This window comes from Caretta caretta, chromosome 3 (genome assembly GCF_965140235.1).
Source record: "Caretta caretta isolate rCarCar2 chromosome 3, rCarCar1.hap1, whole genome shotgun sequence".
Taxonomy (NCBI): Eukaryota; Metazoa; Chordata; order Testudines; family Cheloniidae; genus Caretta; species Caretta caretta.
Window position 1 is genome coordinate 69830003 of NC_134208.1, and position 16461 is coordinate 69846463.

The window sequence follows — 16461 nt, forward strand, 5'->3', positions numbered from 1 at the left end:
AGTCTTCACAATACAAAACCTCTGTTGTGAAATCTTTCCTGAACAATAGGGAGAAACAAACATGTTGGGGGTGAACTATGTAGTGTGCATATAAGCAAGGTATATATTTTGTTGTAAACCATTTTAGTTATATTGGAATGATATATACACAGAATTATATGTAAAATAAATAAAAAAGAGAAATCAACTATCACAAAAATTTGTTTTTAATGTTTGTGTTACTTCAGTATTTTAATTCATGTAAGTTCTGATCTTGAAAATGCATTTAAGTCATGTGAGTAGTCCCATTGAAGTTGATGGACTATTCTATGTAATTATGATGCTATAAATTCCTGATATTAAGCCCAACTCCTGCTCTTCTCCACCTCAAAATGGTCCCTGAGAAAGACATGGCTTATATATCAATGATTTTATTGATTTCTGATGATTGACTAATATGCATTTGGTAGAAGCTATGTCTGAAAAATAGATTATTAATGAACAATCATTGTGCCCCTGTGTTGGTGTATTTTTTGGCCAGCAGCCAATTAGTGTTGGTCCTAGGGCCGCACAGAGGGAAGGGAAGGGTCAGGTTTAGAAAGGTCCTGGTTGAGGATGGAACAGCAGTAGAAAACATAGTTGTGTGTCTAAAGTTAGTACCAGTTGTCTTTTGTCCCTTGGAAGATTACAGTTTTGGTGCTTCTACCCCACCGCCCCTTATATTACTGTCACCTTACATATGGTAGCTCATAGGCACCAACTTACTGAATTGCTGGGGAGGTACACGACCCCTGCTCCGCTCCAGACCCTGCCCCCACTCCACCCCTTTTGCCAAGCCACTTCCCCCTCCCTATCTCTTCCCACCCCAGCTCCACCATTCTGCCAGGAGGACAGGAGCAGCACCCCCCACACAGTGGAGGCAGATGGAGAAGGACACTGGAAGAGCTGCTCATAGGGATAGACAAGAGGAACTAGGAGCAGTCTTAGTTTCTCAAGGCATGGGAGGATTGGGCTCTTCAGCAGGAAGAAACACTGATGAACCAATTAACAGCACAGGAGCTACACCATAAGGAACAGGATGATGCCCACAAGGAACAGGAGCATTCCCTAATGGAGAGGCTCATAGAACTGGTAGCCAAATGAGTTCAGGGTTTGCCTGCTTCCAAGGCCACTGCACTGTCTGTAAACCGCCACCTCCTCTTCCTTCTCCTGCTGCCACCCAGGATGCTGCTGAACATAAAGTATGTAGCCCCTTTGTACATGCCAATGTTCCATCACATGCTTTTCTAGCAGCTGAACAATGTGTAAAGATGTCCCTCAGCATGGGAATATATCATCTTCTGTCTCCTTGCTGTGCCAAGATGGCACATCTGGCATTCCTGATTTCCCTTGCCCACCGGGGACCAAGACCAGTGTGCACAGAGTTTGTAAACCAGACTTGTTCTAAACCCACTCAGGACAGAAGCACTCCTCTTTACTCTCACAAATGTTATGGAATGTGGAGCATGCAATGATTATACAAACAGCGTTGTCCACACTGGCAGCCAGACAGAATAGGAAGTGCCAACAAGATTTCAGCATGCTCCTTGACTATTTTGCAGCTACTGAGCTTGTAACTGAAGTCTCTTTTCCCAGGGTAAATGATGTTGGGGGTACAGTTTAATGAGCCAAGACAGGAATGGGTATGCAGTGTCCCCAAAAATAACAATTGGTACAGACACACTGTAGAGAACCATATTCTTTCTGTGGAATAAAGTCCCTTCTTCAAGTACAATCCTGATCTCTTCAACATCTTGGCTTCATGAACCTCTCCAATGTTTCTCACGTTAATGTTCATGAATCTGCCTCTAAATCTGTCCACTAAACTTGAAGAATGAGCAAATAGTAACCTTTTCGGTTCACATACTCACTTGCCCTTTTTGGTGAACAAAGTATTGGGATGTGTGTGCCATTGATAAGCCAGAATAGTTCAGAAACCTCATCTCCTCAAATCCAGGTACTATTTCTGCAACTTTGCTTATTCCAACTACCCATAGGTAGATCACAGTGCTAACTACCTCACAAACCTGCACAACCACAATGCTGACAGTGGATTTTCCAGTCCCCAAGTGGTTTGCAATGGACATTTACCTGTCTGGTATTGCCAGCTTCCAAAGGGCAGTAGCAACCTGCTCCTGCACAGATATGTCTTGTCTTCCCTGAATCAAATGTTCTGGCACTGGGAGTTTGGCACAAGCTCCTCACACAGCTCCAGGAAGATCTCTTTCCTCATTTGGAACTTCTGAAGCCACTGCTGATCACCCCAGGTTTCCAAAACTCTGTGATCCATGACCCCATACTGGTTCTCTTGTATCCAGAGATGATCCATCCAAGAGCAGATTGTGGAAATATCAGCATTTACTATATCTGTACCATATGAGCTGAATGAATTGTCATTGACCCTCCAAGTCAGCCATCTTCAACGTGTCATAAAAATCTGTCCAAATTCTGTCCAGCATCTTGCTGATTACCTACTCCACTGTATAACCATTTGTCCCATGATAAGGAGCAGGAGCAGAACCACATTATCATCCCATTGCTCCATGTCTTCCACCCAGTTTGGCAGGGAATAACAGTGAGGGGCGATGTGATCAGGAACTACCATTGACCAATGTGTGAAGGCGGGGGACAGTACAAACAATACACAACAAACTAGTTCCTAAAGTGTCTCCCTGTGACACACAAAACCTGGGATATCACTCCTGAAATGGTAGCGCTAACGTTGCATAACAACAGTGCAGCGTGGATGTAGGTATATGTGTGTACACAGCATTATGCCTGTGTTCAGCTGCAATGGGGTGTCCACCCCACACAAGGCCTGAAGGGGTTAAGGTGGCCCGGTGGGCCAATTAGGCAGCTATACTGCACCTGGGGGGGAGGAGCCAGGGAGTGGGGGCTAATTAGGGACAAGGCTCAGCTGGACAGGAATAGGAGGGGCCTGTATAAACACAGTAGCAGTGAACAGCATAGTGTGAGATTACAGCAGTTGTTTTTTGGGGAAGAGAAGACAAGGTAGGAAGCAGCCCAGGGATACACCTAGGGTGACCAAATAGCAAGTGTGAAAAATTGGGATGGACGTGGGGGGTAATAGGTGCCTATATGAGAAAAAAACCCAAATATTGGGACTGTCCCTATAAAATTGGGACATCTGGACACCCCAGATACACCAGCAAGGTTCAGGATTGTGCAGACCTTGATTGCTTGTTGTAGGATCCCTGGGCTGGGTACCTCTGCCAGTCCCTGGGGAAGTGGCACCCTTAAGGAGCAGTGAATGAGACAACTGCCTGAGACAGTGGGTCCTGAGAAACTACCAGAAAGCACTGCCCCCACCCCCCAAGGGGAAACTACAGTGAGCTGGCTGGTGGGCCAAGCCATGGAGGGGGAGCAGTTGAGTCCCAAGGAGAGTGACTGAGTGCAATTGTAGGAAGAGGTGTTGGCCTGGTAGAGCTAATCCCCACAGCGTGGAGTGATTAATGCACTACAGGACACCAGCACAGCATATGTGTGTATGGGGAGCATGCATGAGCATGTACACTGGTCTGCTAACTGTGTCCATGTGTGCCAGTGTAGACATAGCTGCAGATTGTCTGTTATAAGCCTGGGGTGGTGGGTTTAGCTGGTTGGGAAATAGAAGGGTTTCTTAACACTTTTTTCTGTTGAAATGGCACTTCTCTTTCCCCCCCCCCCCCCCAGCCATGGTTGTGGTGAATGGATCCGCTCTCTTCCTTCCCCACAAGTCATTGAGAGCCGCCTCGCTCCTACCCACCCTCTGCGGCAGCCTTTGTCCCTGCCCGCTACGGCCGCCGGGTGTCGCTGCTGCAGAAAGCAAGGGGGGGCGGGCTAGTTACCTGCGGAGGGAATCTGAGCAAGAGCTCGCAGGAACTTCACGCCGTCCCGGGGGAGCTGCGAGGAGCAAGCGGAGAGGTCCCCGAGGAAGGCGGGGGGAGGCTGGAGGAGCAGCAGGAACCCCCCCTTGCACGGCCTGGCCGCACTGGACACGCAGGCGGGGCTAGCGCGCCGCCGGCTCCCGGGAGCCAGAGGAAAAGGTAGGGCTTTTGTGGGTGTGTGCCCCCCCATCCATTTACTAGCTAAGAGTGACCCTCCCTTTCCCCAGCACGGGCTGGGCTGAGAGACCGGCGTGTGGTGGCCCTGCTAGCTCGGCAGGTGTCTGAATTACCCCTCTACTAACGGAGCTGGACTGCAGCCTAATCCCGCCGCTCCTCCCCCCCACGCCCGCCTTTGCACGGGACTTGGTCCTCGCTTGTAAACAAGCGGAGGGCGTGGGGGCGCTGGGCGTTAATGCAGCAGCGGCTCGGTCCCTCCCTCAGCCCGACCTGGAGAGTGAGGAGCAGCTGGCTCCTTCCCCTCCCCGGGAGAGCGGCCAGAGAGCCGCGTCCCTGCCTGGGGAAGGCGGGAGTTAGTTTCCGTGTCGCAGGGAGAACGCGGTCTCGACTCCCCCGGGGGCCAAGTTCCGCAGTGGTGATTCGAGCTCCGCTCCCAGAGGCTCGAGGGGGAGTTGGAGTTGAGTCAGGAGGACTGCAGGATTGGGCCCCACTCTCCTTCCTCTGCGACTGCAGCCCCCGGGGTGCTCCTTGTAAACAGGCAGTCAGGACAGAAAGGTGTCTCTTCACCGTAGCTAGACACCCATCTACGCCCTCCAGCCTTGCAGGAACATAGTTGAGTGATCCTCTTTCTCTGGCAAATACTCTGTGCTGTAGATGTAGTATTGGCTACTACACCATGTTTTATCAGCTCCTCTCATTATGAAAGCCCCTGTTTTCAGGATTCAGAGGAACAGCCGTGTTAGTCTGTATTCGCAAAAAGAAAAGGAGTACTTGTGGCACCTTAGAGACTAACCAATTTATTTGAGCATGAGCTTTCGTGAGCTACAACTCACTTCATAAGTGAGCTGTAGCTCACGAAAGCTCATGCTCAAATAAATTGGTTAGTCTCTAAGGTGCCACAAGTACTCCTTTTCTTTTTGTTTTCAGGAGTTTGCATCAGTCATAGCTGTGTTTGGTTTGGGATGTGATTTAGGCTGCTTGGAGGCATGGAACAAAATCAAAGGTTGATATGAACTGTGAGGGAGGTTTTCCGACTGGATGTTATAAGTAAGTGTTTGGATGGGAGTGAGCTTGGAGCCAGTTGATGTTTAATATTAAAGTGTTTGTTTTATGCCAGGGACATGACAGAGTAAGGCTTTACTATCTGCAATGTTGAAACAGTAACATAATTTTGGATAAAAAAAAACCCCTGAGGAGTACTTGTGGCACCTTAGAGACTAACACATTTATTTGGGTATAAACTTTTGTGGGCTAAAACCCACTTCATCAGATGCATGCAGTGGAAAATACAGTAGGAAGATATATATACACAGAGAACATGAAAAAATGGGTGTTGCCATACCAACTGTAAGGAGACCAATCAATGAAGGTGGGTTATTGTCAGCAGGGGGAAAAAGCCTTTTGTAGTGATGATCAGGATGGCCCATTTCAAATAGTTGACAAGAAGGTGTGATTTCCTCACTAAGGCCTGATCCTGCAACTGGATCTGTGAAGATGACCTTGATGCCTGTGTGAAGTCCTCATGAAGTCATTGTGGCTCCACAGAGATAGAGGAGGTCTGTCTGCGTGGGTCTGATTGCAGGATCAGGGCTTAAGTGGCTTTAATATCCGTATTTCAAGCTTTTATAGTGGCTTCTATTCAGAAATGGAAATCTGGCCCAAAGTCATCCTTCCTTTTCTTGACATCAAATAAAAACTGACAAATGTTTCCATTTGTTTATTACAGGTACTAACTGCCTCCATTGATGTAACACCTTGTGATTACAGTATGTTCAGCTATAACTGGATATATGCTGTTTCCATCAATGGATGATCTGGAGTGTCATTGTCTTGCAGCATTCATTTTATTGCTAACACTAACGTAGTAAACATTTAGCATACTGTGAGTTAGTGTAGGCATTAGAAAATACAGTGGGCAGGTATAAATATACAGCACATGAAAAGATGGAAGTTGCCTCACCAAGTGGGAGGTCAGTGCTAATGAGGCCAATTCAATCAGGGTGGATCTGGGCCATTCCTAACACTTCACAAGAAAGTGTGAGTATCAACCGAGGGGAAATTACTTTTTGCAGTGACCCAGCCACTCCCAATCTTTATTCAGGCCTAATTTGATGATATCAAGTTTGCAAATTAATTCTAGTGCTGCAGTTTCTCATTTAAGTGTTGTTTTTGAAGGCTTTTTTTGTTGAAGACTGGCCACTTTTAAGTCTGTTGTTGAGTGTCCAGGGAGATTGAAGTGCTCTCCTACTGGTTTTTGAATGTTACAATTCTTGATGTCTGATTTGTATCCATTTATTCTTTTGTGTCGAGACTGTCCAGTTTGGCCAATGTACATGGCAGAGGGGCATTGCCGGCACATGATGGCATATATCACATTGGTAGATGTGCAGGTGAATGAGTCCCTGATAGTGTGGCTGATGTGATTAGGTCCTATGATGGTGTCCCTTAAATAGATATGCGGACAGAGTTGGCAACGGGGTTTGTTGAAGGGATTGGTTCTTGGGTTAGCATTTCTGTTGTGTGGTGTGTAGTTGTTGGTGAGTATTTGCCCCAGGTTCGGGGGCTGTCCGTAAGCGAGGATGGGCCTGTATTCCAGGGTCTGTGAGAGTGAGGGATCGTCCTCCAGGATAGGTTGTAGATCCTTGATGATGCGCTGGAAAGTTTTTAGTTGGGGGCTGTAGGTGATGGCTAGTGTCATTCTGTTACTTTCTTTGTTGGGCCTGTCCTGTAGTAGGTGACTTCTGGGTACCCTTCTGGCTCTGTCAATCTGTTTCTTCACTTCCCCAGGTGAGTAGTGGCTTCGTTAGCACTACAAAAAGTAATTCTCACTCTGTTAAAAGAAAAGGAGGACTTGTGGCATCTTAGAGACTAACAAATTTATTTGAGCATAAGCTTTTGTGAGCTACAGCTCACTTCATCGGATGCATTTAGTGGAAAATACAGTGGGGAGATTTATATACACAGAGAAAATGAAACAATGGGTGTTACCATACACACTGTAAGGAGAGTGAGCTAGTAAGGTGAGCTATTACTAGTGGGAGAGCGGGGGCAGGGGGAACCTTTTGTAGTGATAATCAAGGTGGGCCATTTCCAGCAGCTGACAAGAATGTCTGAGGAACAGCTGGGGGATGGGGGGGGGGGGGAGGAAGAAATAAACATGGGGAAATCGTTTTACTTTGTGTAATGACCCATCCACTCCCAGTCTTTATTCAAGCCTAAGTTAATTGTATCCAGTTTGCAAATGTAATTCCAATTCAGCAGTCTCTCGTTGGAGTCTGTTTTTGACATTTTTTTGTTGAAGAATTGCCACTTTTAGGTCTGTAATCGAGTGACCAAAGAAATTGAAGCGTTCTCCAACTGGTTTTTGAATGTTATAATTTTTGATGTCTGATTTGTGTCCATTTATTCTTTTATGTCGAGACTGTCCAGTTTGGACAATGTACATGGCAGAGGGGCATTGCTGGCACATGATGCCATATATCACATTGGTAGATGTGCAGGTGAATGAGTCCCTGATGGTGTGGCTGATGTGATTAGGCCCTATGATGGTGTCCCCTGAATAGATATGTGGACACAGTTGGCAACAGGCTCTGTTGCAAGGATAGGTTCCTGGGTTAGTGATTCTGTTGTGTGGTGTGTGGTTGCTGGTGAGTATTTGCTTCAGGTTTGGGGACTGTCTGTCTGTAGGCAAGGACTGGCCTGTCTCCCAAGATCTGTGAGAGTGATGGGTCGTCCTTCAGGATAGGTTGTAGATCCTTGATGATGCATTGGAGAGGTTTTAGTTGGGGGCTGAAGGTGATGGCTAGTTGTGTTCTGTTATTTTCTTCGTTGGGCCTGTCCTGTAGTAGGTAACTTCTGGGTATTCTTCTGGCTCTGTCAATCTGTTTCTTCACTTCAGCAGGTGGGTATTGTAGTTGTAAGAATGCTTGATAGAGATCTTGTAGGCGTTTGTCTTTGTCTGAGGGGTTGGAGCAAATGCGGTTGTATCGTAGAGCTTGGCTGTGGACAGTGGATCGTGTGGTGTGGTCTGGATGAAAGCTGGAGGCATGTAGGTAGGAATAGCGGTCAGTAGGTTTCCAGCATAGGGTGGTGTTTATGTGACCATCGCTTATTAGCACCGTAGTGTCCAGGAAGTGGATCTCTTGTGTGGACTGGTCCAGGCTGAGGTTGATGGTGGGATGGAAATTGTTGAAATCATGTTGGAATTCCTCAAGGGCTTCTTTTCCATGGGTCCAGATGATGATGTCATCAGTGTAGCACAAGTAGAGTAGGGGCATTAGGGGACGAGAGCTGAGGAAGTGTTCTAAGTCGGCCATAAAAATGTTGGCATAGCGTGGGGCCATGCAGGAACCCATGACAGTGCCGCTGATTTGAAGGTATACATTGTCCCCAAATGTGAAATAGTTATGGGTGAGGACAGAGTCACAAAGTAGGTTTGCCATGACATTATCGGGGATGGTGTTCCTGATGGCTTGTAGTCCATCTTTGTGTGGAATGTTGGTGTAGAGGGCTTCTACATCCATAGTGGCTAGGATGGTGTTTTCAGGAAGATCACCGATGGATTGTAGTTTCCTCAGGAAGTCAGTGGTGTCTCGAAGATAGCTGGGAGTGTTGGTAGCATAGGGCCTGAGGAGGGAGTCTACATAGCCAGAGAATCCTGCTGTCAGGGTGCCAATGCCCGAGATGACGGGGCATCCAGGATTTCCAGGTTTATGGATCTTAGGTAGCAGATAGAATACCCCTGGGTTTTGGGGTTCTCAGGGTGTGTCTGTGCAGATTTGTTCTTGTGCTTTTTCAGGGAGTTTCTTGAGCAGATGGTGTAGTTTCTTTTGGTAACCCTCAGTGGGATCAGAGGGTAATGGCTTGTAGAAAGTGGTGTTGGAGAGCTGCCTAGTAGCCTCTTGTTCATATTCCGACCTATTCAGGATGATGACAGCACCTCCTTTGTCAGCCTTTTTGATTATGATGTCAGAGTTGTTTCTAAAAAAGAAAAGGAGTACTTGTGGCACCTTAGAGACTAACCAATTTATCTGAGCATAAGCTTTTGTGAGCTACAGCTCACTTCATCGGATGCATACAGTGGAAAGTATAGAAGATCTTTTTATATGCACAAAGCATGAAAAAATGGGTGTTTACCACTACAAAAGGTTTTCTCCCCCTCCCCCCCCCCCCACTCTCCTGCTTATCTAAAGTGATCACTCTCCTTACAATGTGTATGAGTTGTTTCTGAGGCTGTGGATGGCATTGTGTTCTGCACGGCTGAGTTTATGGGGCAAGTGATGCTATTTTTCCACAATTTCAGGCCGTGCACGTTGCCAAAAGCACTCTATGTAGAAGTCCCGTCTGTTTCAACCTTCAGGAGGAGTCCACCCAGAATCCTTCTTTTTGTAGTGTTGGTAGGAAGGTCTCTGGGTTAGTATGTTGTTCAGAGGTGTGTTGGAAATATTCCTTGAGTCGGAGTCGGCAACTGTTGGGAATGGGCCACATCCACCCTGATTGGATTGGCCTCATTAGCACTGACCCGCGCCCCCCCCCCACTTAGTAAAGTAACTCCCATCTTTTCATGTGCTGTATATTTATACCTGCCTACTGTATTTTTCACTCCATGCATCTGATTAAATGAGAGCCCATGAAAGCTTATGCCCAAATAAATTTGTTAGGGCTTGTCTACGCTACCAGCCGGGTCGGCAGGCAGCGATCAATCCAGTGGGAGTCGATTTATTGCCTCTAGTATAGAGGTGATAAATTGACCACTGAGCACTCTACCGTTGACTTCGGTACTCTACCAGAACGAGACGCGCAAGCGGAGTTGACGGGAGAGTGTCAGCTGTCAACTTCAGGGAAGACACCATGGTAAGTAGATCTAAGTACATCAGCTACGCTATTCACATAGCTGATCTTGCATATATTAGGTCGATGCTGCTCAGTAGTGTAGACAAGCCCTTAGTCTCTCAGGTGCCCCAAGGACTCCTCGTTGTTTTTGCTGATACAGACTAACACAGCTACCCCTCTGAAAGCTATACATTGCTTGATTTCAATGGGACTCTGTGTGGGAATAATAGTACAGCAGGGCATCACCTTTTACAAGGTCACAGCCTGTCAAGGTTCCTCCCCCACTCTGAACTCTAGGGTACAGATGTGGGGACCTGCATGAAAAACCTCCTAAGCTTATCTTTACCAGCTTAGGTCAAAACTTCCCCAAGGTACAAAATATTACACCCGTTATCCTTGGAATGGCCGCTACCACCACCAAACTAATACTGGTTACTGGGGAAGAGCTGTTTGGACGCGTCTTTCCCCCCAAAATACTTCCCAAAACCTTGCACCCCACTTCCTGGACAAGGTTTGGTAAAAAGCCTCACCAATTTGCCTAGGTGACTACAGACCTAGACCCTTGGATCTTAAGAACAATGAACAATCCTCCCAACACTTGCACCCCCCCTTTCCTGGGAAATGTTGGATAAAAAGCCTCACCAATTTGCATAGGTGACCACAGACCCAAACCCTTGGATCTGAGAACAATGAAAAAGCATTCAGTTTTTTACAAGAAGACTTTTAATAAAAAATAGAAGTAAATAGAAATAAAGAAATCCCCCCTGTAAAATCAGGATGGTAGATATCTTACAGGGTAATTAGATTCAAAAACATAGAGAACCCCTCTAGGCAAAACCTTAAGTTACAAAAAAGATATACAGACAGAAATAGTTATTCTATTCAGCACAATTCTTTTCTCAGCCATTTAAAGAAATCATAATCTAACACATACCTAGCTAGATTACTTACTAAAAGTTCTAAGCCTCCATTCCTGTTCTGTCCCTGGCCAAGACGACTACAGACAGACACAGACCCTTTGTTTCTCTCCCTCCTCCCAGCTTTTGAAAGTATCTTGTCTCCTCATTGGTCATTTTGGTCAGGTGCCAGCGAGGTTACCTTTAGCTTCTTAACCCTTTACAGGTGAGAGGAGCTTTCCCCTGGCCAGGAGGGATTTCAAAGGGGTTTACCCTTCCCTTTATATTTATGACACAGCCCAAGTACTGACAAGACTAATCACTTAAATTCATAACTTTGCTAGATACTAAAAATTGTGGACTGAATAGAGAGAGACTGAATTTATGGCTTTATACAACAATCTATAACCCCCTAAGAACTCCTTCCTTTCCTCCCTATGACAGGAGGGGTGTTAATGGGCCACTTAACACACATTTAAGCTCCTTCGTTTTCAGTTTTATAAAACGTATTCATTTTTTTCTGACCTTTACCCTACTTTTGTATCATTCAAATATATATAAAAATTACTTGTTTTATTTGAGCATAAGATTTCGTGAGCTACAGCTCATTTCATCAGATGCATACTGTGGAAAGTGTAGAAGATCTTTTTATACACACCAAGCATGAAAAAATACCTCCCCCCACCCCACTCTCCTGCTGGTAATAGCTTATAAGCGATTACCAGCAGGAGAGTGGGGAGGGGGGAGGTATTTTTTCATGATTACCAGCAGGAGAGTGGGGTGGGGGGAGGTATTTTCTCATGCTTTGTGTGTATAAAAAGATCTTCTACACTTTCCACAGTATGTATCCGATGAAGTGAGCTGTAGCTCACGAAAGCTTATGCTCAAATAAATTGGTTAGTCTCTAAGGTGCCACAAGTACTCCTTTTCTTTTTGCGAATACAGACTAACACGGCTGTTACTCTGAAACTTGTTTTATTAGGAAAATACAATACATTGCATGAGATATATGTATTATGATAAATTTGTCTGTGTGTATATGCAAAGCTGCCTGTTGAAGTAAGGCTATGTATTAGTCTAGAAGATGTACACAATAAACAGACACACACAAGCTCTGAAGTGCCTGTGCATCTGAACGTACTGATGAATCTCACGCCCACCACATACATGGTTTAAAGATTTGATATACTCAACTTCATCCTTTTTTCTTGTTTTTTTAAAAACCTTTCAAATACTTCCTTGTGTTCTGAAATGTATTCTGATACAGATTTTCATTTTAGTGTATGTGCTGTAAGTGATGTGTCCCAATTATTAAATGTACATATTTATAGGCTAATAGTTCTAAGTCTACACCAGTAAACTGTTTATTCAAATAAAAAGTTTTATTTGGGGATTAGAGAGATATTGTTTCCTTAAACTCAGAGGTGGCATTGTGTTTTGAGTTCTGTTTTAGTTCTGCAGCAAACCACACTGATGCACTGAATTAAAAGCATTAATCTACTGAGTACTCTTTCCCCATCTTCCAGTCCACCAAAATAAACCCCAATATCTACCCATAAATATATTAGTTTCTGTACTGATTTTCACCTGTTTTTGTGGTAATAAACACTGATAAATCCTGGGAAAAAAAAATAAAATACAAACTGAATATGAAGGCTCCTACAGATTTTGAAGGGCCATTCAAGGTCAACTACGTATGCTAAACAATCTATTCCATCTTCTGTTTAGCTGTGACACTACATTTCCCAGAGCTGAAAAAGATCTATGTGTAAGCTTGTCTCTCTCACCAGCAGAAGTTGGTCCAATAAAATACATTATCTCACCCATCTTGCCTAAAAACCTGGCACTGACACTGCTATAACAACACTGCATAAGACTAATTATGGTCGTTCCAAAAACAAACAAAGCTTTGCTAGGTACTTCTCTATGTATGATAATGGCTTAGCTCCTTCAGACTATACACAGGCAACACTGAAGGTCTGAACCCAGTATGCCAAATTCAAGGTTAGGCCACTAGTGAACTTACAGAGTACTCCTTTTCTTTTTAGTGAACTTACAGTGGCACACCTGTATCGGTGCAGCTGTGCTGCTGCAAGATCACTTATGTAGTTGCTCTATGCCGGTGGGAGAGAGCTCTCCCATTGACATTATAAAACCACCTAATGAGCGGCAGTAGCTATGTCAGGGAGATTTCAGAGGAACAGCCGTGTTAGTCTGTATTCGCAAAAAGAAAAGGAGTACTTGTGGCACCTTAGAGACTAACCAATTTATTTGAGCATGAGCTTTCGTGAGCTACAGCTCACTTCATCAGATGTTTACCGTGGAAACTGCAGCAGACTGCTGCAGTTTCCACGGTAAACATCTGATGAAGTGAGCTGTAGCTCACGAAAGCTCATGCTCAAATAAATTGGTTAGTCTCTAAGGTGCCACAAGTACTCCTTTTCTTTATGTCAGGGAGAGAAGCTCTCCTGCTGACAGCAGTGTGTACAAGAGCACTTATGTCGGTGTAACTTATGTTGCTGGGGGTTGGAATATTCACACCGCTGAGCAACATAAGAGTTGCTGATATAGGCTGGTGTGTGGACATAGCCTGCTCAGTACAACAGAAACAATAATGTTTATTGACTTTGTAGGGATGTTGTGACACTTAATTGAACCACTTTGAAATACTTGAATACATTTTTATTTATTTCCATTCTATTCAAATCTTCAATCTCTCATTTTTCCATCAACAGTGAGGACTTCAGATGAACTTCCAGAGAGCCTATAGCTATATCTTTCCTAAGAGGTATATCAGATTAACATCTAACCAGAGGCAATACTTTATTTAAAACTACAAATGAGATGCCTTATTTCACTTGTGGAATGGGCCTAGTGATATTTCCTTTGTAAGGATAAAGGGGTTGTAATTCCTCAGGGCAAATAAAAATGGAAATAAGTAATTTTAGTTCTCTATATTTACTGGGGGGGAAGGAGAGGGCATATATGTGTCTTGTCCAAAATCACCCAGCCCTGAAGAGAAGAAATATAACTGCAGCTGGAAGAGAGTGGGCAGTAGCAAAGTAGGTGTATGCTGGTGGACTAACTGTGCACTATGTGCACCAAAGAATATTCTCCACAGGATTCAAGTCCCTCTTTCTTCAGGGCTTCAGTTTTATTTTTTCTAAGTAACACAAGTTCAATATATCAAACATGTCATCAGCTGGGAGGCTGCTGATTAAGCACAGGTGTGAGCCAACTCTCCTTAAAGGAGGCAAAAATATACATGTTCTCTGGCTCCAAGAGTTATTTGAAGACACTTTACAACCAACTCCTAGATAGTGTGGATATGTTCATACAAGATATACTGTGTAAGCTGTGTGTAGAACTATTTGAATAATTACAAAAAAGTATAGCCTACTCAGCTGCCTGGGGTTAATTTATTGAACACCTCCACTGCTTTAGTGCCAAGGTGAAATAAATAAAATAGGACTGACATACGTATGTGTTATGTGAAGTTAGTTTACATTGCAAGCCAGAATTTGCTGGAATTCACATGGAATTAAAATTAGTTTTGTGCCTCTCTTGTGTTTGGCTCCAGTGAAACGCAAGCTAAAACTTAAAGCCAAGGATGAGTTATGACATGAGATGGAAAGAAAGTCTGAAACAACTGCATTTATTGCTGAAATCTGTTTAATTCTTTAAAATGTTCTAAATCTTCAGAATCTATTAGGAGTTAATGATACGGAACAAAATGCTTGTTCACTGAAGTCTTTGTTTTCACTTCTTTAGTGTTTAAAGGCATAATATTCTAAGGAGTGGTTGAGGCAGAAATGAATAATAGTGAAAGCCCTTGACGTCGAAGCTGGTTTGCACATTATAGTAAAATACTTAGCTGAAGTTTGGTTTGCCTCCCTAAAATTAATACTTTGAGGGAAATATACTTTTTCAGCCACCAAGTTAAATTAAAAATAAAACTTGTTAAAACAACTAATGACTTTGATGTTTTCTACAGGAATTAAATCTGGATATTTTATTGGGATTAGGCCAAGCTATCTTGATGTTAGTATGAAAAGAAATACTTCACTTTCTGCCTGTCGAAATCCGTATAATTTCTTATCAGCCAGTTGCTATCGATATTGCAGTAATCAAAGAATGACTTAGAACTTTTATTCAAGTTCATATATAATGAATTTAGTAACTGAAAGTTTAGGTACCATGCAGTGAAAATATGCATGACCATGAATTTTGGCTCTAGCTTTATAATTTTGTGTAATATAGTATAAAAAAAAAGTATTATCCATATAAAATTGGTATTTCCTAATTATTGTTGCCTAGTACAGTGGGATAGAAAGAATACAAATACAGATTAACTTTGTGTCTTAAACTAATGGACCTCTGCTTAGAAAATGACAGCTTTCAGAGTAGCATAGAATTTATTCCTATGTCAATCTATGGGAATTGCTTCATCATGCTGTTGCTGAATCGATCAGCAGATGGCACATTCCTGACCGCTCCATGCTGCCAGATGTTATCTTGTTCTTCCATTCTCTCATCCTTGAGGCTGTTGGGTGGATTCCAGTCTGCCCTCCAGGGGTCCTCTGGTTGTTTCCACTTGACGCCTTCTTCCACCAATCAGATTGACACTGGATTCTTAGGCTGGCACCTCCCTGATCATTCATTTATTATCCACACCAAGCATCCATCCACATACATCCTCTATCTCTATTTTAATCACAATTGTTAACAAAACCAGATAAATGCAACAAAAGGGTGGGGAGTCTCTGTGTGTTTCTGTTGTTACAAAGTATTGCTTTGAGAACAGACTCTGTCTTAGGATGTACAAACACAATTAGCAGCTAAAAACCAAGAGACCTCCCTCTTAATTAAAATTTAAACCTCCCTAGAATTTAAACTGTGGGGAATCAAACTCATTTGTGATTTTAATACAGAACTTCTTTAATATGATCCAACAATTAGACTCTGTGCCAGCTCCATTCCTTTTGCTTCACTCACAACTTCCTCAAGACTCTACCTGTGTTTGTTACCTGCAGGGCAAGGTAATCAATGAACCCCAGTTCCTGAATTCCCCAGAGGTATCTCTCTCTCTCTCTCTCTCTCTAGTGTCCAGTCCTTCATAGGACACTCACAGAAATTAAGTTCCTGCCTCCAGGAAGACACAGCACACACCAGCCTGTCAGTTAACTGAAGCTCACACTTGGTCAATATAACAGAGGTGGTTTATAGTAAAACTAAGAAGTTTTTATTAACAAAGAACAGGGATTTAAGTGATACTAAACAAATGGAAAAGAGACAGGTTTGTTTACATACAAAACATGCTTTCTAGTGCATAAAACTTAATTTTGGCAAGTTGTATAGCCTAAAGCCATTTATCACTTATAGCAGATTATCAGCAGTTCCTGCCCTTTAGGCTGAGAGGGCCATCCTTCCTAGGCTCAGAGGGGGGACTGTTCTCTTTGTCCCCTGGGTGATGGATAACTAGGAATGTCCTTTTTCCTCCCCTTCATATTTTCCCAAGTCCATTATCTTGACTTCCAAGGAGTGTAGACTTGGACACTTGGTATGTTTACTAAATTGTTCTCTGTTGCTTCTTATCTTGATTGTTTTGTTTACCTGATATGTAATTGTACTTTAATTGTCCTCAACCTGTA

General features: G+C 43.7%; 1 protein-coding gene across 3 annotated transcripts in view; it reads left to right on the plus strand.

Moving 5' to 3' along the window:
- The first annotated feature begins 3832 nt into the window (after positions 1-3832).
- The window catches only part of ANKRD6 (ankyrin repeat domain 6), a 165567-nt gene continuing 152938 nt past the window's right edge, over positions 3833-16461 (plus strand). For all 3 annotated transcript variants that reach the window (XM_075126573.1, XM_048845018.2, XM_048845023.2), the window contains exon 1: positions 3833-4064. The gene's annotated coding sequence lies outside the window, so the exon portion shown is untranslated. The remainder of the gene's footprint in view (positions 4065-16461) is intronic.